Raw genomic sequence first — 21,969 nt, 5'->3', positions numbered from 1 at the left:
CAGGGAATGGAGCAGAGAGATAGGGTTGTGCTTTTTGTTGTGTTCTCAGGTGGAGAAATGTGAGCATTTCTCTGTGCAGTTAAAATACTGAGGGGACCCATCTCTGATTTTTCCAGTGCTTACACATGCACCTGTGAGCTTCTTGTGCCTTGACACAGAAATGCTAACCAGCCCCACCGCCCCCACCAGTAGAGCCTGCAGATTCTGAGTCTGTTTTCTTATCTTCTGTAAATATTTAGTAGCTGAGTTGTGGGATTCTCGAGATGTTTAAAAGAGAAACTTACGTCACAGCAGCCCTGTCTCACAACTCCATCTCCTTAAATAATATAGTAAAACAAATAACCGTTCTAGCTTAGCTGGATGGACAACAATTGCTTGGCTTTGAAGGCGTGAGTACAAATGCCTCTGCAGTTGACACCTTTGGTGATTGATGTTTTTGATGCTGTAGGTTTGTTTTGCTCCTTTCACTGTTTGTTTTCCCACCGGGCTGACTTGGACAGGGAATGCCGTTCCTCCCTGTGGAAGTGCATATTTGGGCAGCCATGGACTTTGGGATCAAAGAAGCACAACGTGCAAACACAGCAGTTCAGCAGAGAGGTCGGGTGCCCTAGAACTAGGAGGGGAAGGCAGATGGGGGTCTGTCCTCCTCCCAAATGTTGATAAGGATACCTCAGTAGGGGAAAGAGTAATGTGTTTGGGGTCAAACAAGATCTATTATGGGAAGATTAGTTATGTTGGTCTCATTCTTTTATTTATTTATTTTACTTTATTGGTAAACCTTGGTACTGTTTAACTGCTGGCATGGCCTGGTCAAAGACAGACACAATTCTCCTGTTAGAGTTCCACACTGCTGTTGCCAAAATGGAAGGTGCACACTGTGGGACTCTGTCCTCAGTACCTACCTTCTCTGAGTTGCTCTTGAAAGCTGTTGCCCATCTCCTCTCACCTGGGGAAAAATGGTTTTCATATCTTTGTGTGCTTGGGTTTGGATCTGTCATTCTATAGTCACCAGAACCTTTTGGTGTGGGGTTGAGTTTGGATGTGCAATTGCCCCCAGGCATCTTTGCTGTGCCCCATGCTGCCATCTAATTTCTGAGCTCCCTGAGGAGGAAGCTGTACTGTTAGCCTGGATTTGGGACTGTTTTGAAGTGAGGGAATAGGGAACTACAAAGTGGAAGCAACCAGCTGATGCTTGGCCAGGAGATCGTGCTGATACATAAGCCACTAATAAATATCCAGGTAGGATCTGGGGAGTACATGTGGGAAGAAGGATGTTGCTGAGTTTTCCTGCCTCTCTTGTAGGTAGGCGTGTTGGGTAGGGCAGGCACTGTGGTTTCCTCTGTCAAGCCAACTCAAGCAAGCGCCGTACCATGGGTCAGCTCATGGTATGCAATGAGTCAGCCCAGCCTTGCAATGGGCTGAGGCACAGCTCGGGATGGTCAGTGCAGGCATGGACCTCCCCATCCTGCTCCAGCACTTTGTGTGCACACTGAGCACCTTGTTCCCTTCGCTGCAGTCCAGGCTGGGTGGACGAGCAATTGTAAAGATATCACGGAAGAATGGTTTCAACCAAGCTGTAGCTGCAGCTGTGTTATTTGGTTTTCCCAAGTCACTGAACAGAAGTGGACTGTCACCTCTGGGCGCATTTCCAGGGTAGGGCTTTCCATTGCTTTGAGTCCTGCTTTTGGACCTAACTTTTCCTTAACGAATCCCAGCTTTTAAGTAAAGATGTTTTGCCATAGCTTGGATGTTAAAACAAGGATAAAAATCACTCTAGATGTTGGCATCTAGTTGCTTGTTTGCTCCTAATCAGTAAAGAGGGGCACTTCACTGTCACTGCTGTGTAATTCCTTTGGTTTGAGGTTTACGTCCTGCGTAACAACCACCTTGCTTGTGGCCTGATGACAGGAGCTGTTCAAAGCTGTCCTCCTCTGCCAGCTGCTGTGTGGTCAGTGGCAGGGAACACAGCCAGGAAGCCACCAGGTCGCTGCCTGGTGAGGGATGCACAGGAGGTGGCAGTGGGGTGGTGGGTGGACGGGCACACTGCTTGACCCCTGCCATAGGGGGACTGAGACATGAACAACAGCTTCAACTCAGAGCCCCCCCAGCTGTGGGCTGCCAGTGAGCAGCCTCAGGCTTTGAGTGAGAAATCAGAAGGGAAATGGGCTTATTTTTATAATATCCAATCATTAATGTTGGAAAATACCTCCGAGATCATCACATCCAACTGTTGGCTGCCTCGAGCTCACCCAGGAGCTCAGGTTGTGTTAATCCCTTATCTGATCAGAGTGGCTTTTTCTTGGGTTGGTAATGCAGCCACAGGGCTTCTCAGCTTCATAGCTGCCGGTCTTTTGGTATGAAATAAAAACGCTATTTGTAATGTTTTGTTGCTTTCTAAAGTGGGTTGAATGAGATTGAGCAAAATGAGCACCTCCCAGTTGTGACCTCCAATTTCACTGCACCGATTGCTGTTCCCCTTCAGGATACATTCCTGTGCCAGGTCAAGAGTGCACTGTAGTGCTCTGGAAGCAGTGGATTGATAGGAGTCACTTCTCCTTTTATCTCTTTGAGAATCTGTCTGATGACTGTTCCGTCCTATTCAAATATTGGCTTCAATTTCCTTTGCACTGATGGTTCATAAATTGGGCATACTTACACTGCTGGATTTAATGGCAGCAGTTGTTGATGAAGGTTAAATACTTGGAAGCATTTTTAGTAGCGTGAAGGACTGTTGCATTCAATTGGGCACATAGCAGTGCCTTCTCTCCTTCCCCAGCTCCAACGTGCCTGGGACCCAGAGGTCTCAGATCTGTGGTTCTCAGCTCATGTCCCCCTCCATGGGGAGCAGCATGGCTGGGGAGCTTCACTTTCACTCAGTACATCACCAGAGAAAAACACACCGCAGAACACTGAGGTTACTGTGCTGAACACAAGGAAAGTCAAACTTTTTCCAGACACTGGAAAAGATTAAGCGTACGAATGGCCCAGCATTTGTCACTGAGCAGTCTGAATTGATAATACGATAGAATATTAACCTTGTTGCTGGAGCCAAACTATGGAATGCAAGAAATAACCTGTAATAATCCAAACTTACAACAAAGTCAATTAAAATTAGTCTTCAAAGATAGGAGTTCTGAGAGATGTTATCAGAATGACAGCAGCATGCAGGCAACTGGTCCTTGGTCCTCAGCTCCAGCCTTTGTTAATCCTGCAGGGGCACAGAGCTGTGTATGTTCATACTCACAGCTCCGTTTTCTTCCAGTTTGCTTTACAGTCTCTCTTTTCTCTTGAGTAATGTTGGGTTCAGCTGGGAACTTTCCTCACTGCTCTTCCAGCTGCTAGAAAGAGCACGGATTGCTTTGCACCAGGGCATGGGTTTGGTGAGAAGCGTCTGATGTTGGCTTGTTCAGCATCAAGTGGAAGGACTTGGGCAAGGCATTCTGACCAATAACATTAGCACAGACACTACCAAGGCAAGAAGTTGTTCTATCAGTATCAGAAGCATGAATCCTGTGCCAGCTGCATGGCTCTTTCCATCCTCCTGTCAAGAAGCAATGCAGCTTCCCTTTAGGGTTGGCAAGGGGCTCATTTTCCATAGCATCGTTTGGCCACGGAGCGGTTGGCAGAGGGACTGAGGAGTGATGTGGCTGCGTCCTCTCCTTCAGACAGTAAACGTGTCTTCTGCAGGAACAGCTTTGGTGATCAGTCCCTGGAGATGGTCCAGGGTCCTGCTCTGAGAAAGCAGGAAACTCAGAGAATTTCTGTTCATGAGCTACACGTGTACCAGTTTGTTTCTTTCTGATGGACCTTAAAGTTTGCAAAAAGCAAGAACTTAATAAAAGCGTTGTAGAGTGACGTTGGCAACCTCAGCTAACAGACTGCTGAAGGATGGAGTAGAAAAAGGCCCTGAGAATGCCTGCTATTCAGACACCCCTGTAAAGCCCACAGTTAATTCAGATGCAGGAGTTAGAAAACAACCAGACAGCCAGCAGGGCTGGGAAATCCACTGTGAGGGGATAAATTCAGAGTTGTGGAGAAGGTTGAACCTAAAAGGCAAGCTGAAATAGAGAAAGGGTGATATGGCAAAGTAACCATACTATCTTCTTTTCCTTTTCCTTCCCCTCTTAGCTCTTATTTTCTTCTTGCACTTTGTTTGTATTTTTTTGTGAGGACCATAAACGCATTTTTAAAAACACATTACAGCAATCACAGAATTTTGACCCCAGGAGCATTAACCATCGAAACCAGAAGCAAAAGGAGCACACTGTGAATCAGGCAATTGCCACACGCTGAGAGCAGGAATGATCACATTGCACCGAGCCCAGCAAACTGGAGATGTTGCTTCCAGGCTCAGTCAAACATATATTAAATAATGATCTCTGTAACAAAAGCAGAGTAGGTTATGAGCAATTCACAGACGTTAGAAGAAAAAAGGCTGAATTGTGAACAAATACTAACAGCAACAAATAAATCAACAAGCACCTAATTACTTATGTCTTCTTGCTATAGCAGCACATTAATCTGCTATGAAACAATCATGGATGAATCACAGAATATTCACTTTCCAAACGCATGTTGGATTCTTTAAAACTGGACCACAGATACAAAGGAGGGGAAAAAAAAAAAGGGATTACTGGAAACTCTGAAATAAATAGTCTTATGGTAGTTTGTTTATGTGTAATGTTTCAGACAGCTATAATGGGACAAGGGAAGGATGGAAGGTATGTGAATAAGGAGCTGAGAGCAGTGTTGTGCTGAACAGCCCATGGAAGGGCAAACAACAGAGTTTGCAGGGAGGAACCTCGCCTCAGCCTGTGGATGTGGTTGTACTCCCTTCTCCAATGAATGAAATGATCTGCTGCCCTCTCCTTTCACTCTTTCTTGGCTTGGCAGAAGGAGGGTATTTTGCTTTGAATACAAGGCTCGTTCTTAAGGCTTCTGGCTTTGCCACTGATTTACCGTGTGCTCGGGCACAGCACTGCACCTCCATTCCTCCATGCAAAATGCAGGCAGTTACATCTGTGTCATCTCTGGTCACAGTGCAAAACCACCGTGAAGGGGCTGAGTTGTGGGGATTCATCAGATGTCCTCATCCCAAGCAGACCGTGGAAGTGTTGGGACTGAATGGCGGTAACAGCTCTGATTTTCCTCTCCTAGAAAGCACCTGGCTAGTCCAAAGCTGTGCAAAAGGCAGGGAGTAACTGGAGACTGGTAACTGGGGGAAATGGAATGGCAAAACTTCTCTGATAGGATTCAGTCCTTCTCAAAATCCCTGGAGATGTGGTTTGAGTTAAACGCAAACGTTGTGAGATGCTTTTGTTTTCCTTGAGAAGTTTGCCAGCCCCCCACGAGAGCCATTCATGATGGAGGCAGAGGCGCACAGGGCGGAGAAGTGGTGTGAACACCTCCATGGCCCCAGGGTTTGGGTTTTCTCTTTTCCCTTTCTGTTCTCACCTAGAGAAAGGGGAACATCTGCATTTGCAGCTATCGCAAGGCACTGCTGCCTGCGGGAAGTGCCAATGTGAATCGAGTGCAACCTCCTTCTCCAGCTCGCCCTCAGAAAGTGCACGGAACACATCGGCCCTTGTTGCTTCCATAAGCTGAAAGGAGTTTGTGATTCCAAGTCTACTCCGCTCACAGCACGACATGCCCTGGGTCAGCCCCAGCAATAATGTTTTTAAACAATATTAGGTTATTCTTGGCAATCGATGATGACGTTTCCTACCAATCGGGATATGAGAAAAACTTCTAATAATAAGAAGTGATAGAATAACAGAACTGGAGACCAAAATACTCTCAAGTGCAGAGGCTGTCTGCACTGTGGGGGCAGAGGGAAGCTGAGACAAGTCCCTGCTATGATTTGTCTTAAGAGTGTAACCCAAACACACTGTTAATGCCACACTTGGGGAGTCCAAGCCTCATTGCCCAGGGCTCGAGACCCTTTCAGCAGGCAAAGCAAATGCCGTGTTTGTATTTTTCTCTTCTATTTGTGATCAAACAATTAGCCATTTAACACAACAATTGAAATAATTTACAAATCCAATGCCTGGATGGTTTACCAAATTCCGGATTGGGGTTTCTGTTTCGTGTCTATCCCTCCATTTGAATGAGGCACGCTTTTTCCTGGTGGACCTAACTTAATGTTTGAAGCACGCGTTAACACAGAAAGTCATTTTGTTCACATCCTTTGTACCATTTGGAAGAACTCTGTGCAGTGCGTGCAACAAATGATGGTGGTGATTCTCTTTCACACCTGTAGTGATAATACATTCCAAAAATGGACTAAACAAAATTAAGGAGATAGTGAAAGAAGTAGGGAGAAGAGCTTCATTAGAAAGCAAAACAAACAAAAAAGTCACACAGGAATGGTTCTATGATGCATAAAGATCTCTTAGGTCAGCCCTTAGGTTTCCTTCTTTGGTTAACATGGCCACAGCTCTGAGGTGGAGAATCTGCTGAATCTAAACAGTTATCACAGTATGGAACACCTCTCACCACAGGTATCTCCCAGCATCACGTTATTGCTGCCAGAGGACTAAGGACAAAATGCAACCAGATGTCTTGAATCCAGGGTCTTCCAGAGGCATTGGTGTCACTGACCTAATGAGACTTCTATGGCGTTAATGGCTTTATCTCATTCAAATTGAATAATAATAAGCTATTCTGAAGGCACATCTTCAAAGAACAATTTCAGCAGCTCCTAGACAAATAACAAGACAAACTGGGACTGGGAAAAGGAGCTATCTCAACATTGCCTGCTGTTACTGCTCTACCAGCTGTCATGGTTCAGTTCCACTTACAGTCCTTTCAGGATTATTTTTTGTGATGCAAACTGTATCTGCCCCTCCCAATGAAAGCATCGCCTGCTTCTTCAGAACTGTTTCCAAACAGCTTGTTTTTCTAGGATTTTGCTCTTTTAAAGCTATTATTCATAAATGTATCATATTCCATATTCCATCCTACTGAAATTATAACCCAGTTCCACTCAGCTATCTTCCAGGAGCGGATGGGGGCTTTGTGGCATACACAAGCATACTTCATGCATATGATGGGGAATTCTCCACGGGGATAAGTGCAGCCTGCAGAAGGACTGTGCTACCCCAGACCCTTCTGTTTCCACCCCACAGCCCACAGGATGCTTTTCCAGCCGTCTCCACCCTGATGGATTGCAGCAGTTGATCTCTGAGCTCTCCCCCATCTGATGGGAGAGCAGCTGTCATTCCCCGGGTGCGAGCGCATGAACTTCTCCTTTCTTTTCTCCTTCCCATCCGTCAGCTCAAAAGTAACACTGAGAGCAAATGGAGTCTCCCAGCTGGTTTGATTTATTTGGTTTAATGTTCCACCACGACCCCTTGGCTTGGCCTGGCCTTTCATCCCAGCACTGTAGGGGCCTGAGGCTACTTAACTTCCGCGATGAGATGAGCTCAGTGTATTCCAGCCCATTTGGCTCAAATCCAAGCAACTCACTTAACTACAGTCTCCATTTTGAAGAGACAGAACCAACACACGGGGACAGGCATCCCAAGAACTTCTGGTCAGCTCCAAAGCAGGCAAGGAAGCCCTGAGGAGCTGAAGATCTTCCCTGTGCTACTCTGCGATCTTGAACGCTTGTCCCATCGGCACAAGGCTGAGAAGCTATTTTGGCTACTAGGGCAGCCCTTGCTTTTTATACAGTATATGTCCAGAGATGGGCAGTGAAGCTGTAAGGGTCTGAAGCACAAGTCTTATGGGAAGCAGCTGAGGGAGCTGGGATGGTTCAGTCTGCAGAACAGGAGGTTCAAGGGATGGCTCATTGCTCCCTACAACCACCTGAAAGGAGGTTGTGGCGAGGTGGGCTCAGCCTCTGTTCCTGAGTAACAGCAGTAGGATGAGTGGGAATGGCTCCACGCTGCAGCAGGGGAGGTTCAGGTTGAAAAATTTATTCTCTGAAGGAGCGATGAGGCATTGGAACGTGCTGCCCAGGGGAGTGGTGCAGTCACCATCCCTGGAGGTGTTCAAGAGAAGGCTAGATGTGGTTTAGTGGGCATGGTGGTGATGGGTTAATGGCTGGACTTGATGTCCTTAGCGGTCTTTTCCAGCCCTAATGATTCTATGGTTTTATGATGAGCGGCAAAACAAGGAGACACCTTCCTCTGACGCAGGGACTGTCCTGGCCCTGCCTGTGTCAGCAGTATCTGTTGACCCAGTAAATTGGCCACTTGTTTTCCTGCTGCTTGGGATGGAAGGAGGACCTAACTGAAAGAAGGGATTTAATTCAGGTACAAGAGTGGCCAAAAGTGGCAAATGAAAGTATTAGGAAGTGGCATGTGTAGCTCTGGTCTACACACAGTATCTTTTGTACCGGTGTAATTATGTTGGCTGCGGTTGTGATATTTTACCCATACAGTTACAGCAGCATATCCTGTAGTGTGGACAGCATAAGGGTGCCTTATACCATCTAAGCTTGTTCCCTTTTCTCATACAGGAATAAGCTGTATGAATATAAGTGTTTTTATATTAGTAGGTCTTCGCCCGCATCAGGGAAATTATACAGCTCTAGCCATCGATGCAAAATAAAATCTGTAAAGAAGTATGTAGTAATAAGCAAAGTACTCCTTAACTTGACTTCTTGGCCACTGCCAGAAGGAGCTTAAAAACATTGATGGAAAGGGATTCTCAAAGCATTCAGAAATTATCTATTTCAGTTAAGTATGGTAAGAATGTCCTCTTTATGCCTAGCTCAGTGTTGAAGGATAAAGCAGTGCCCACCTTTGCTGGCCCAGAGAATGGGTCATGTCTTTATTCTCCAGCTTGAGTTTGTTAGGTGGTCAGAATGAAGAAATGTGAAAGCTGTGTGGGTTTACCTGTGCATGGGCTTATTTCAGCTACTTCCACTTCAGGGTCCTCCCACGGCCCAAGTTTAGCATGTGTGAGTGTTTGCATGATGAGAGCCACTTGCGTTGTGATTTAATGACTAGCAAACAACATCAGTTGGCTATTTGGTATTTAATTATGTCTACTCCATTTCATACTGCAGTGAAGGTTTTCTTAGTCTCAAAAGCAGATGATATTTTCTGCTATAGGCTTTCTGGGTCCTCAAAGAACACAAATCCTTTTAAATATTACCTGAATCCTTTTCTGTCAAGAAGCGTGAGTTTCATGTGCATCTTTAGAGCAAAGAATGCTTCCAAACCTTGTGTTAACTTATGGTCGAGTTCCAATTCCTCCCTGAGATATTTAGCAACCTAATTAATAATGACAAAATAACTTATTTAAGAAAATCTGATTAAACCAACCTAGAGATTTTCAGGGGAAAGGTCACCTTCCACAAAGACCGGGTTAAAAAGCTCAGAAACATTTATACTGATGGTAGGATGGGTTTGGAAGGAGCTCTTTCTCAGGAATTAACCTTTTTGTTTATTTTGCTTTCTATCAGATCACTTTTAAAAAAGATCACTTTTAAAACACGTTCTCTGCCCATGGTTGTGGATGCCCCATCCCTGGAGGCATTCAAGGCCAGGCTGGACGTGGCTCTGGGCAGCCTGGGCTGGTGCTTGGTGACCTGCACATTGCAGGGAGGTTGAAACTGGATGCTCATAATGGTCCTTTTCAACCCAGGCCATGGCCCCCAGCACATGTGCTGGGTGTTCGGCCAGGCAGCCACTCGTGGCAATGGTCTGACAAATAGAGCCTCCGTTTCCCCACTTCTCCTCATCTTTATCTTAGACAAGAAGAGGGGAAAAAAGTTCTGATTTCCAGACGGCCATGAAAGCTAAATAAACATGCATGTAAATGAGAGGTTATTTGGATGAGGATTTGTGGACGTTGGCGAGAAGAACAGCACAACGTATGACTTTACTTTTTCTTTCTTTTTTCTTTTCTACCTCTCCCGTTGTTGGGTGTTTTGTTTTATTTTTTTTTTTCCTTTTATTTCACTCTCTCTGTTTTCTGAAAGCCAACGGAGATGGTTTTTTTTTAAGGCAAGAGTTTATTTTCAGATCGCGTTATTACAGCAAGAATGGGAAATGACCTTTTCATTTAGTCAGGAGACACCTTGTGATTGGAAAGCAAGGAGACGTTGCATGTGGGAGCTGATCCACCCATGTCCTGCGTCCTGCAGGAGGTTCCTTGCCCCCGTTCCCTCTGGTTAGCTCCTATGTGCACAGCCCATGTCCTCCAAGACCAGAAGGCTTGGTATACAAAGTTAATGTTCACTTCTTGAGAGCGGAGTGAGGGCCCTCGTGTGCCTGTGTGAGCCTGAGGAAGACTTCAGTGTCATGCCACAGCTCCGTAAGCAGTGAGGAATTTGTGTCTGTGTGCTTCTGTTCTTTTATCCGTAATAATCAGGCCCTTTCACTCCTGGCCTTTCAAATCCTGTCTGCAAGGATTTGAGAGCAGAGTTATTCTCCTGTGAGGGCTGAGGCTGCTGCTTCCACTCTGCTTATTTTCTTTTAATTTTATACTTTGACCGATTTTTAACTGGCTTTTCTTTCTCATTTTAACATACGTGTACTTTCTGAATGCGATCTCCAAAAGGCTCAGTTCTAGCCTTCCTTACAAATACAAATGTCCCAGTGCCATCTGGTTTCTGCCCATCCCAGCTCGCAGCCACCTGAGCACAGTGGGTGCCATTGCCCCCCACCTCCAGAAGTGCTGGATCTGCAGGGGATCCCAGGGACCCTCTGGCAGGGACCCATCCAGCTCAGTTCACCCTGAGTCTCTCTTTCTCTATAACTCTTGTGGGTGTTGTGGTGTTGTTGTTTTGTTTTTGCCTGCTGATGAGTGTAATATTTCATCCCTGGAAAGCCTTTCAGGATGTCAAGATTTAAAAAATATATATGTGTGTCTTCATATGCATGTGTGTGTGCATCTCTGTGTGTACGTTTGTGAACAAGCATGGGCATAAGTCCCCAAATGTGTACACTCATCATTTCCAAAGGCAGCAAAAGGATACTTGTCAGAGGAACTGATTTATTGCAAGATTTAATGAGGTTCTTGTCAGAGCCTGGCGTAGTGGTGTAAATGCAAATGCCAGGTCAGTATAAATCACAGGGGCAGGGGACAGAGAGAAAGAAATGCTCTGCTTCTCCCTGAGAGATAAACCAGCTCCATGCTTAAAGTGCTCTCCTCCTTGATCTGCCATTTGAGATAAGCTAATATACAGCTCCATTAAGTCTCCTCTGCTGCCTTAATTGCTGATTAACGGGAGGAGCAAGGCCCCAGCTGGGCAGGGTTCATTCCCCCAGGATCAGATGGCTTGCACAAACCTGGGACCTCACTCTGCTATGAACTCCTTTTGCTCCCATGCAGCCAATGCTCTGCTCTTCTTTCTTTTTACACCCTCTGAGCTAAGAGCCTTTGGGTGTGCAGGCAGAGGCAGGCAAGCTGTGAGGCTGTCTCCTCTCCCAGCCTCCTGTTTGCATGGAATCTGCATCAATTTGAGAGTGTCCCGAGTTGCTCAGGTTTGGAAGAAGGTGACCTCTCACTTCCAGAGTTACTGGGAACTTAAAGCCTTGATTCCTCTGGAAATGCAGGAATAAACATGGGGACCACTGGGCCCCGTCTCTATGCCCACACTGCTGTTGTGAGGTATGTGCATCTCTCCCAGACCTCCTGGCCGTCCTGTTTTGCTTTGCTATGCATTTCCTGCTGGACTCCTGCTTGCTTTTCCTTTCTAGGAGGGCTGGGAGAGTGTCAGGAAAAGCCACGTGGTGCTGCTCTGCTTAAGGCACATGGTTTCTCCCAGTAGCAAAAACTATTAAAGATGCTATCAGATCTGAAAGCTGGATCAGATTCTTTTTCTTTTTTCTTTTTTCTTTTTTTTGTCCAGTCATAAAACCTCTTAAAGAGATCCAAACCAGAAAAGACAGGCAGGCACCTGACAGTGCAAACCAGGAAGGGGGAAATAAAACACAAGAAGGCTGCTGCTATTTTCCATGACTGATCTGAGCAGTGTGAGCTGCTGGCATGGCAAGGGAACAGCAGAGGGAATAAAGCAGGGGAGCAGAACCCAAGCCGTGTCCTGCAGCCTAGTGTCACGTCTGGCACTGCCTCTTTGGCACATTGAGCCAGGATGGGGAGCTGCCATTAATGAAGTTTGCAGTTTTTATTCTCCTGCCCGCATTGAATGAGCCACAGTGCCAGGACCCAGTGGGAATACTGCAGGCATGGAAGACTCCAGTCCCACTGTGACAGTATGGCCAGGATGCATGGTGTGATGGAATGCCCAGAGCCAGGGGAAATGGAAGTGCTTGCACTGGACAGGGCTGTGGCAGTGCATGGTGTTTTGTTTCTTTCTCCCTCTCTGTCCTTATGGGATGTTTGCTAACTGGGGGAACTGTAAAAAACAAGAAGTCATTAGAGCCTTCTCCCCTTTCTTCTTTAAATGCATGTTACCCTGGCTTGCTTGCTGGGCAGGAGCAATATTTTGTGCTCAGGACATGGCGCAGTCAGATGCCTCCAAGGAGCAGTGGTACCACCAGTGTTTGCCATTCCTGTGATTATTCTTACCTGTCCTCTATTCTTTTTAGTGCCGAGGGACTCAACATGTGGAAATCTAAGTCTCTGAGGATTCCTGTGTGACCAAAGGCTGCATTTCTCTTCTCAAAGGTGAGTACCATTAAGTGTGTGCTATTACATGTGCTGTCCTTTCCCATATCATTCTGGTCATGTGTACATTTGGTTATTGCTGGATGCTGTGCTGTGGCACAGGTCACCCATGCAGTGATGAGCGCTGCAGGTTTGTGTTGGGACTAATGAGCAATTGTGGACTGTAGTGCTAGTTGTGAAACCATTTCTTTATTGCATGCAAATACTGCAAAATGCATTTATTCTTGATTTATTTTTTTTCTGGGCAAGCCACCTATTGGCCGAGTTCGTGTAGCTTCTGGACACTAGAGGCCTCTAGATGCTGTGCTATGATTAACACCAGTTGTGGCAGCTCTGTGCAATTAGCAGCCACTGGGAGCAGGGCAGCAGGACTGGTGGCACCCAGCTGGTTTTATTTCCCTCTCCAAGCATTGGTGCAATGTGGGATAGGTGCTGGGGGAGCTCAGGGTGCAGCAGGATTCATTGCTCTCAGACGGTCGGTGCATGTGCAAACCCAGGCAGCAGGGCTGTCAGGGGGGTTGCTGTGTCTTTGGACAAAACCCAAAAATGTGCTTTAGGAAGAATGTTATGAAACATGAAAATGAGCATTTTATATCTGCGTTATAGCAAAAAAAAAAATTAAAAAAAAAAAAATTAAAAAATTACAGCCTGCACCGGCCCACCCAGTGCTGCATTTCTGTCCTTCACAAGCCCACACATCTTGAAGGCAAAGGACTTTGGCACATTCCTGTCTAGAGCAGCCCAGGCTTTGTTTTGCATCCCAGCATTTCTTGTGGAGACTTCAGGCTGAATTTCCCGATGGGAAGGGAAAGATTTCCCTCCTTTGCCCTTCCAGCTTCATTTTATACGAAGCCTTTCACACCACTCCCTGCCTGGTCACAGGGATCTGCTCTGTTGACCAGAATTGTCCGCTTTGAGTTTTTCTTCTGGATTTTCCTCATTCCTGGGACACAGAGGATGCTGCCTCATGGAGTGTTTCTCCAAGGGCTGAGGTTGCTGCTGGTCTGAGAGCCCCAATCTGTCCGCATTGGGTAACATAGGAGTCATGGTCAGGCAACCTGAAAGGGACAAGACGGTGTTTTTCAGAAGTGCTGTCCTACTGAGATCCAAAGCTTGCATCAGGCCAACACCAGCTGTGGCTGGCTTGTTATTTTCCTTTCCAGGCATTGCCCCAGAGCAATCTGTTCTCCAAGTCTTAAACCTATCACACCAGGTTGACAAAGACTGGAGCAATGTGACAGACAAATTCAGGTGTGCCCCATCATTCATACCCCAGCAAACAGCCACCAACCTGTAGCAAGCAGTTGAACCTAAGGGTCACCAGACTGGTAAGCTGAGGCAGAGGTTAAGGGCAAGATCTCAGTGGGGTTTGGGTGTTTGAAGCCAACCCTGAACCCAGCAAGCCCCATCCCCAGCACAGACTGGGAGCCAGGGTCAGCTCCTGTGGAGCCCATGCTGCTGCTGCCCTTGCTTCCAGAAGCTGTAAATACCATTACAGCTGATTGCTGCAATCAGTGCACAGCGTGCTCCTGCTGCAGGGGTGTTGCTGCTCACCAGAGGCTCTAGCAGATGTTGGGGTGCAGTTTGGCTTCCAGCACTGCAAGGAAGACAATTTGCAGCTGATCCAACCTCTCGGCTGCTCAGCATTGCTTCTCTGCTCCTTTAAGCAGTAGCCAGAAGCCTTCCAAATATTATCATCTTACCAAAAGAAGAGGGGGAGGGAAAGAAAAAAAAAAAAAGTGTTTTGGCATGAGAACAATTTCTCCATTACCTCAATTAGTTCAAATGATCTGGAAAGGTTCTCTCTGGAGAAATCACATGAAATCTCAGCCAGCAAAGGGGCTGGTGGCTGGTTGGTTGCTAGAGGTGTTGATATGAGCGTTAGTCAGCAGGGTAGATTGCAGTGAAGTAAGTCAGTGTTGCTGTCGCTGCTGTCTGGCTGCCGTCATAAATTCATTAATTATATCACTGCGGTAATTGAAGGCCTTATTCTCTCTGGGTTCCCAGCTCAGGCACCTCCCTGCCTGTTGCAGAAGCTGTCCATCAAGTCAGCAAGGGCTGGGTCTCACCAAGATAATTATTTCCTGAAAGACTGTGAAGTCTCTTCTTAAGAAATGAGCATCAAGTGCAGGAAAGATGCGGCAGAGCAAGGCTAGTTTTGCACTGCCAGCACCCCGGGGTTGCTGTCCCTTTGAAATAGGAAGCAGAAGCATCCTCACATTCCCAGGCAAGGCGATGGGGTGCTTTAATTTGGTGGCCCAAATCAGCTCAGTGCCTCTAGCAGGGCTGAGACCAGCACAAACAAATGCTGTGGTGGAGTAAAACCGAGATAGGCTGAGAGCATTCCGGATCTGGCTCCCACACTGGTGTAAATCAGTGTCCCCACACTGGTGCTGGTGGAGCTGTGCCAAATTCCACCAGCTGAGGGTCTGGATTGCATATACTACCTATAAAAATGGTGTTTAGGATATCTTGGCAAAAGTTGGTATTTTAGCAACCCACTTATAACTGGGGCAGTGCTGTGTAGGGATGAAATCCAGTTGCGCCGGTGAAAAAAAATCACTAATCAGGCTAAATAAAATTACAGCATGGGTCTGCGGGGCAGAGCTTGCTTTGCTCTGCTCTTGTAAGGTTACTTTGTTCTGAGGTCCCTGCTAAAAACGGTCGGACGCGTGATGATGGTCCCTGAACTGATGTGAGGAAGAGGAGGGAGCACCTTCAGTCCCAGCACTTGCTGTTGATGGTGAGCTTCCAGCACGTGAAGTTACGATTGGAAGCCCCTGCTCCAAAGCTCAGTAATAGTGGAAAGGTTTTTTGCTTTCCTTATGAAAACAAATCACGTCTATTGTCTTCATAACAATGGAGAATGGAACCAAAATCTTGAGGCTCATAAAGGTGCAGGGTAACGAAGAGCTCTGAGGGCTCCATATTCTCAAAAAGCTGACATTTTTCAGCATCCCTACAAATATGCAGCATTGTTCAGAGTTGAAATTTACCACCGAATACAACTAGTTCCTTTTTGAGCAGAAGAAAAATCAGTGCCAGTCATCTAAAAGTCATTATTCATGTCTGCATAGAGAAAAGTGGCTCATGGACAGCAATTGCATGATGTTCAAGGAAGTCTTATTTAAGGGACACCCAATCATTTTGGGGGCTGTAGATGAAATGTAGCCTTTGTTCACGTGGAGTCATAGAATCACAGAATGATTAAGATTGGAAAAAGATTGGAAAAGGCCCCTGAGATCCCAGCCTATCCCACCATGCCCACTGACCATGTGCTCATGTGCCACATCCCCACGTTTTTGCACACCTCCAGGGAATTATTCCTATTATCCAACCTGAAACATCTGGTATGGCATCTTTTCTCACGATAAAGGTGAACAGTTTTGCTGGTCCCCTTGGGACAAAGCCCCACATGGCCACTGTTGGGTCAGTCTGGGAGAGGGTCCCATCCCCTCCCTGTCCCCACACCCCAGCCCTGCTGTGCAGTGACTCATGGCATGATGCAGTGCTTTCAGAAAACAGGCCTTCAAGGTGTGCAACATTATAGGAAGCCCTAAGAGCTATGGAATATTTTTGTAGGCCAATAAACCTCTCAATTAGTGCTGTAAATGAGGCAAATGCTCTTATTCTGGACATTGCCCAAGATATAATGCATTTCTGCCATTGCAGCAAGAAACTCTTTAAGTATTTGACTTGAGCAGCAAAGGAAGGAAAGGCACAGGGTTCTGTAATTGAACTCCAGGGAAAATGTAACCAGTCCTTTCTGTAGGTTCGCTATAGAAAAGAGAAGAGAATACTGTTGCCCAGGGATGCTGCAAGGTGATGTTTTCAAAGCAGCTCTCAGCAGTGCTGGATTGTTAGGGCAGCACTGCAGATCTGCAGAGTGCGATGCTCTGCGCTCTGCTCTGCACTCTGGGTGAGTGCTCTGGCAACTCCAGGAGTTTGCAATGAGAGGGGGAAAAATCAGGCGAAACCAGAATGGAATTAAAGGAAAACCAGCTGTATTTCTCTTGCAAGGGAGAGTGACTGTTTTCTTTATTTTAATATCTGCTTTAAAATAGCATGTCTAACCATCAGCTTATTTTGTGATGAATGATTGGAACTCGAGCTGAATTTTTCATATGATTCAGCAAAAGTGGAAAAGCGCTTCAGGGCAGCAACTGTGTGCTGCTGACCTGCAGGGAAAGGGGAGGGAGGATGGAGGCAAGGCTGGCTGTGACCTGGGAACCTGCTTTGGGGGCTGTGTAAACAGTGGGGAGTGGGGATGTCACCCTCCAGCACCTCAATTTAGTGCTCTTATTGATTTGTAATTGAGTGGGTCTCTCTGGCCGTGCCCTATGGACAGTGGAAGGGACAGAGCATCCCTCTGCCATCACTTTTGAAGTCTCTTCAATTCCCCTGGCCAGAGCATGGGGCTTTTCCCCCTTTTCTCCTCAGCTCTTCTTACCTGCTGGGAGATAAGGGATGGCGTGTTTCCAGGCACTTGAGGGTAAAAAGCTTCAATTACTCAATAAGCAGCTGAGCATGACAAGACCAGAAGCAGTAAGTGCTTATTCTAGCTTCAGGGCAAAGACTAAAATCTGCTTGAGGAGCTAAATTAGCCACCTCACTGGGACTTCTTCCCATCCCCATTATGCTCCTGGTGCTCACAAGAATGAGGTCAGTGACAAATTCCCTGTTATTCCCACTATGTGCACCACCTCTCCTTTCCAACACAATCTAATCAGCACTGTAAGGCAAAGAAAGGCCAACCTGGGGCTCTGGTGCAAGGGTGGAATCCAGTCTTGAAGAAATTGGGACAGAACATTCTGGGAAGATCTCATCCAAATGTCTGCAGTGCTGCAAATTTGAGCGAAATTCACTGATTTACATCAAGGAAAAGCTGAGCTCCTCCCATTCTGCTCTAGGCCAGGAGATAATGGGATAGGAATAGGAATAACTTAGTCATTACTGATGACTTCTTGTCTAAAATGCTATGGATGCAGCTTGTGAGGTTGGACAGATAGCTGTGGAGTAGGTCAGCCATGGGAGTGTAGGGCACCTGTGTGTAGAGCAGGCAGAGCATCCCTGGGATTGTTCAGTAGGCAGCACTGTGCTTTGTGATGCTCACAGCTCTACCTGTGCCTCCTGCTTCCTCCCAGCTCAGCTCCATCCCATCCCATGTCCCCCACAGGGTCCTGTCCCAGCCCAGCATCCCACAAGCTGCTACCATCTGAAGGGGTTTTCTTGGTATTATGATTCTGTGGTCAAAAGGTTGCACACACTATTTTTTTTTTTTTTTTCCTGATGCAGAGGCTTAGAAAGAGTGGAAAGCAAAATATTTTGATAATTATTCAGGCCAGCGGGTTACATAAAAGGTTCCATAGCCCTCTGCATCAAACCTTAACAGTTCAAACCACAAATTCTGTTTTTGCAGCCATAAAACATTCAGCCCCCTTCGTCCTCCCCACCCCCCCCCAAAAAAAATACAGATAAAAAAGAAATACAATAATAAAATCAATTTTCTGTTTGCTTGAAACTTATAAAATGTTATGTGATGAAAAATGAGGGTTTGCTCCCAGAAGGAAACTGCCCCAAGAGGTTTGTCTATAGGTGCAGTGGGAGCAAGAATGGCCATGGTCACGTTGAGTGACCCTATAAAGACAGGCTGAGAGAGCTGGGCTTGTTCAGCCTAGAGAAGAGAAGGCTGTGGGGTGACCTCACTGCAGCCTTCCAGTACCTAAAGGGAGCCTACAAACAGGAGGAGAGTCAACTCTTTCAAAGGGTTGATAACAGCAGGACAAGGGGAAATGGTTTTAAGTCGAAGGAGGGAACATTTAGGTTGGGTATCAGGGGGAAGTTCTTTATTATGAGAGTGGTGAGGTGCTGGAGCAGCTGCTCAGAGAGATTGTGGATGCCCCATCCATCCCTGGAGGTGTTCAAGGCCAGATTGGACGGGGCCCTGGGCAGCCTGGTCTAGTATTAAGTGGAGAGATTGGTGGCTCCGCATGCAGAGGGGGGTTGGAGATTCATGATCCTTGAGGTCCCTTCCAACCCAATGCTGAGGATGTCTCAGAGCAGCAGCATCAGTTTCTGGTTGTTAATGTTCTGGAGCTTTCTCAAGGCATTGGTCTTCCAGCAGTACTGAGTAATGACTCTGCCTAATTAATGACTGAATCCAGAAAGGAAAGGATACAGTAGGGTAAGGTGGAGTGGGTTGGGACTGGACTGGACTAGACTAGACTAGAATAGACTAGAATAGGTGAAAACTTGGACGTGCCCAAGCAATTTCAAAAGAACAGTGGGAATTTTCTAGAGCCCATGCAGAAGAAAACAATTCCATTACAATAAGTAAGTAATACAGTGCTATCCCAGCCAGAAATATGGACCAGAATAGGCTGAGAGGAGCGCTTCTGTGTCCTGCACATCTTTGGGGTGTATCTGTGTTAGCAGATAGCAACCTCCTTTCTTGCAATCGGCAGCTGTATTCCATTTACTTTTTGCATTTCTCTCTTATTGCCCAACAATCTAAATGAGACTGCCAGCCTGTGGAGCTCCTGACATCTAATTGAGCCCTATAGTTACTACAAAATCCCTCCGCAGCTCTCAAACCAGAACAAAATTGAGCCAGATATCATGAGATCACTCGGAAAATCTCATTGCCCACTGGAGGTTACGTGGGGCTTAAAATCATCTGCTTCATTATTGATGAGAAGGGGGAAAGAAAAGGGAATTATTTTAATCTGTGTATCCTTGTAAGGCTTTTGACAAGCAGTCAAACCACCACGCTAATCCCTAATCCCCCGATAATCATCACCCAGCAATTTTAAAACCTGGTCTCCGAGAATTGCAAGAGGAGCCAACCAAAAAGAGTCCACACATCAGAGGGCTCTTATTATTATGTTTTATTAGTATTAGCCTTACCAGTATTATTATTTTTTAAAGCATGCCTCCAGCACGTCTCACGGAAACCTCTTCCCCATCTGCTCTGCATCGAGAGTGGCAGGAAAAGGGGCAAAGTCAATCACCCAACACAGAACAATGTTGAAGGTGACTTTAATAAAATGAAAGTAATTCTTCCTTTAAAAAAATTACACAGTTTGCCACACATTTTAAAGCAGAGAACGCACTGCATAACTCCTAACCACCAAGTGAGCCAGGAATACTGTATCCCTTTATTCTCTGAGTTTAATAGTTATAATTAGAACCTTTCCTATATGGTTTCTATATCTACGTGTAATTCTGAAAAAAATCCCTCTTGTCTTTCCCAATAAACTGAGGCATTGTTACACAGACTGCAGTGAAACAAAGTGAGAAATGGAGACGTGGGGTTTTGAAGAGGGGTTTTGGGGTGAATTTTTTTTGCCTTTTGTGAGGCCAAAAAATTCTCCAGCTTGAAATGTTCTCACTTCACAGCAGGTCTACCCCTGCGGTGCTGCTGTCCACACGTGGGGAGCTGGTAGAGGACAAGGACAACTGCAAAGAAGTGAGATTTCCAAAGCTAAGCCGCTTTCTTGATGCGTGTTCTTTGTTTTGGGAGTGATCACGGTGTGGCTGTGTGGTTATTCACACTTGTGTTGGTGGTGGTTGGTCTTTACCAGCAGTAGGATGGCAGGTGATGGCCTTATGTTGCACCAGGGGAGGTTCAGGTTGGTTGTTAGGAAAGATTTCTTCTCAGAAAGAGCAGTTGTGAGCTGGCACAGCTGCCCAGGGAGTATGGGAGTCACCATCCCTGGGGATGTGGCACTGAGGGATGTGTTTGTGGGCATGGTGGGATGGGTTGGGGATCTTAAGACCTTTTCCAACCTTAATGATTCGGTGATTCTATGTATGCATTAATATTTTAGAGTGTAGTTATTTTGTTCATTGTGGCTTATTTTCAGTCTCTCCTGCTCAGTGTGTGACGATGGGCCTTAAATCACACATCATTGCCCAGGGTTCTTCCTGTAATCAAAGCACCCAAAGCACTTCCTGTAATCAATGCCCACCCGTAGCTGATCAGCCCAATGTCAGCTGATTGGTTTAGTGCAGTGCCATTTCCTACTCAATGCAGAGAGCATTTGGCAGTGGGCAGTGGAGAGGGAATGGTACCTGGAGGATGGGATGTGTTGCCTTCAGAAATTCAGGGTGCATTTGTGCATATTTGCACATTTGCAGTGAGGTGCTATTTTTCACTTTAGTGCCTGTGTTGAATAAGAGGAATTGGTTAGCAGGGAAAAGGGAATTAAATCTATTCCAGAAAAATTTCAGAGGTTTAAGTTGATGAAACATCTCAGTCTGGGGGTGTATGTGTGTCACTGTGATAAAAGCTGAGGTCCCTCCTCGCTCCCAGGTCCCAGCCTTGCATTTTGCAGTGAGTTAAGAGAACACATTTGGCTGCAATCTAGACACAATTTTTCAAAATCCTTTCCCTTCTTTATTTTTTTTTCCCTTTCCCCCAGCACCCCCCTACCCTCCCACCCTGAATTTATGGGTCAGGAACCCTCAACGTTGTCCTGATGGATTAAGCAGAGACAAGTTGTATCAAGTAAATTAAAAATGAAATAGTTACAGCTGTTGGAACGGTCTCAGGGCCGGAGGAGGTAAAAAGACTTTCTACCCTTGAGGGGCCTGGAAGTAATCTGCGAAGCACCAACCACTTAAATAAAGGCAGCTTGAGTGAGGGCTGATGGCTGGGGAATGGGAGAGCATCCAGCATCCAGCACAGCGAGCATAGGGCAGCCCTCTGAGCATTGCTGCTGTTATGGATTTCTGTGCTCTGTTACTGATGTCTGGGCTTGGTGGGTGTTTTATTTTTGATGCCTAACTTCTATCAGGCAGTGCATCAGTGGTGGAAATGCAGAGAGGGCTCTGCCTCATCCCAGGGACCTGTTAGGATTGGGAATGGTTCTTCATGCTTCAACTGGGAGCCTAAGCATAGCTTCTCCCTGTCCATTATAAACCAAGCACAGAAAAATGCAGCCATAATTAACCTTTTTTGAATTCAGAATCACTCTGTTCATCCAAATAGAAGCACTTCAGAGCACAGTGCTGCAGCAGGCAAGCACCGCCATGGATGTGCATTTATTGCCACAGTGTTGGGGCCTGTCTGAGTTAATGGAGCAGAGATGTCAGGGAATGAAATACGGAGCAATGCTCATCCTCAGTATAGTGGAAATGCTAAGTCACAGCCTGAAGCAGTGATGGAGCACCTGGTGGGAAGGCAGGGCCAACCCAAGGGAGCTCAGGTGCTAGCAATGCCCCTGAGTGACCAGAAGAGGTGGAGCCAGGATCCACCCCTTCCCAACCCTCATTTAAGAGTTGGCAGTGGAGATGAGGGTATCTCACTGAAGGTTCCTACGTAACAAAGGCCTTTCAAAGGTAAGCAGGTTTTTTTTCCGTTGTTTCTTTGTCTACAAC

The 21,969-nt window shown here is 46.3% G+C and overlaps 1 long non-coding RNA gene across 2 annotated transcripts in view; it reads left to right on the top strand.

Moving 5' to 3' along the window:
* LOC125702107 (uncharacterized) overlaps nucleotides 1–21,969 on the top strand; it is a 47,024-nt gene that overhangs the window by 15,251 nt on the left and 9,804 nt on the right. For both annotated transcript variants that reach the window (XR_007380441.1, XR_007380440.1), the window contains exons 2-3: nucleotides 12,510–12,588; nucleotides 19,987–20,056. This is a non-coding gene — a long non-coding RNA (uncharacterized LOC125702107). The remainder of the gene's footprint in view (nucleotides 1–12,509; nucleotides 12,589–19,986; nucleotides 20,057–21,969) is intronic.

The sequence above is a fragment of the Lagopus muta genome, chromosome 18 (genome assembly GCF_023343835.1).
Source record: "Lagopus muta isolate bLagMut1 chromosome 18, bLagMut1 primary, whole genome shotgun sequence".
NCBI classification, from domain to species: Eukaryota; Metazoa; Chordata; class Aves; order Galliformes; family Phasianidae; genus Lagopus; species Lagopus muta.
This window is presented reverse-complemented; position numbering and strand designations above follow the sequence as displayed.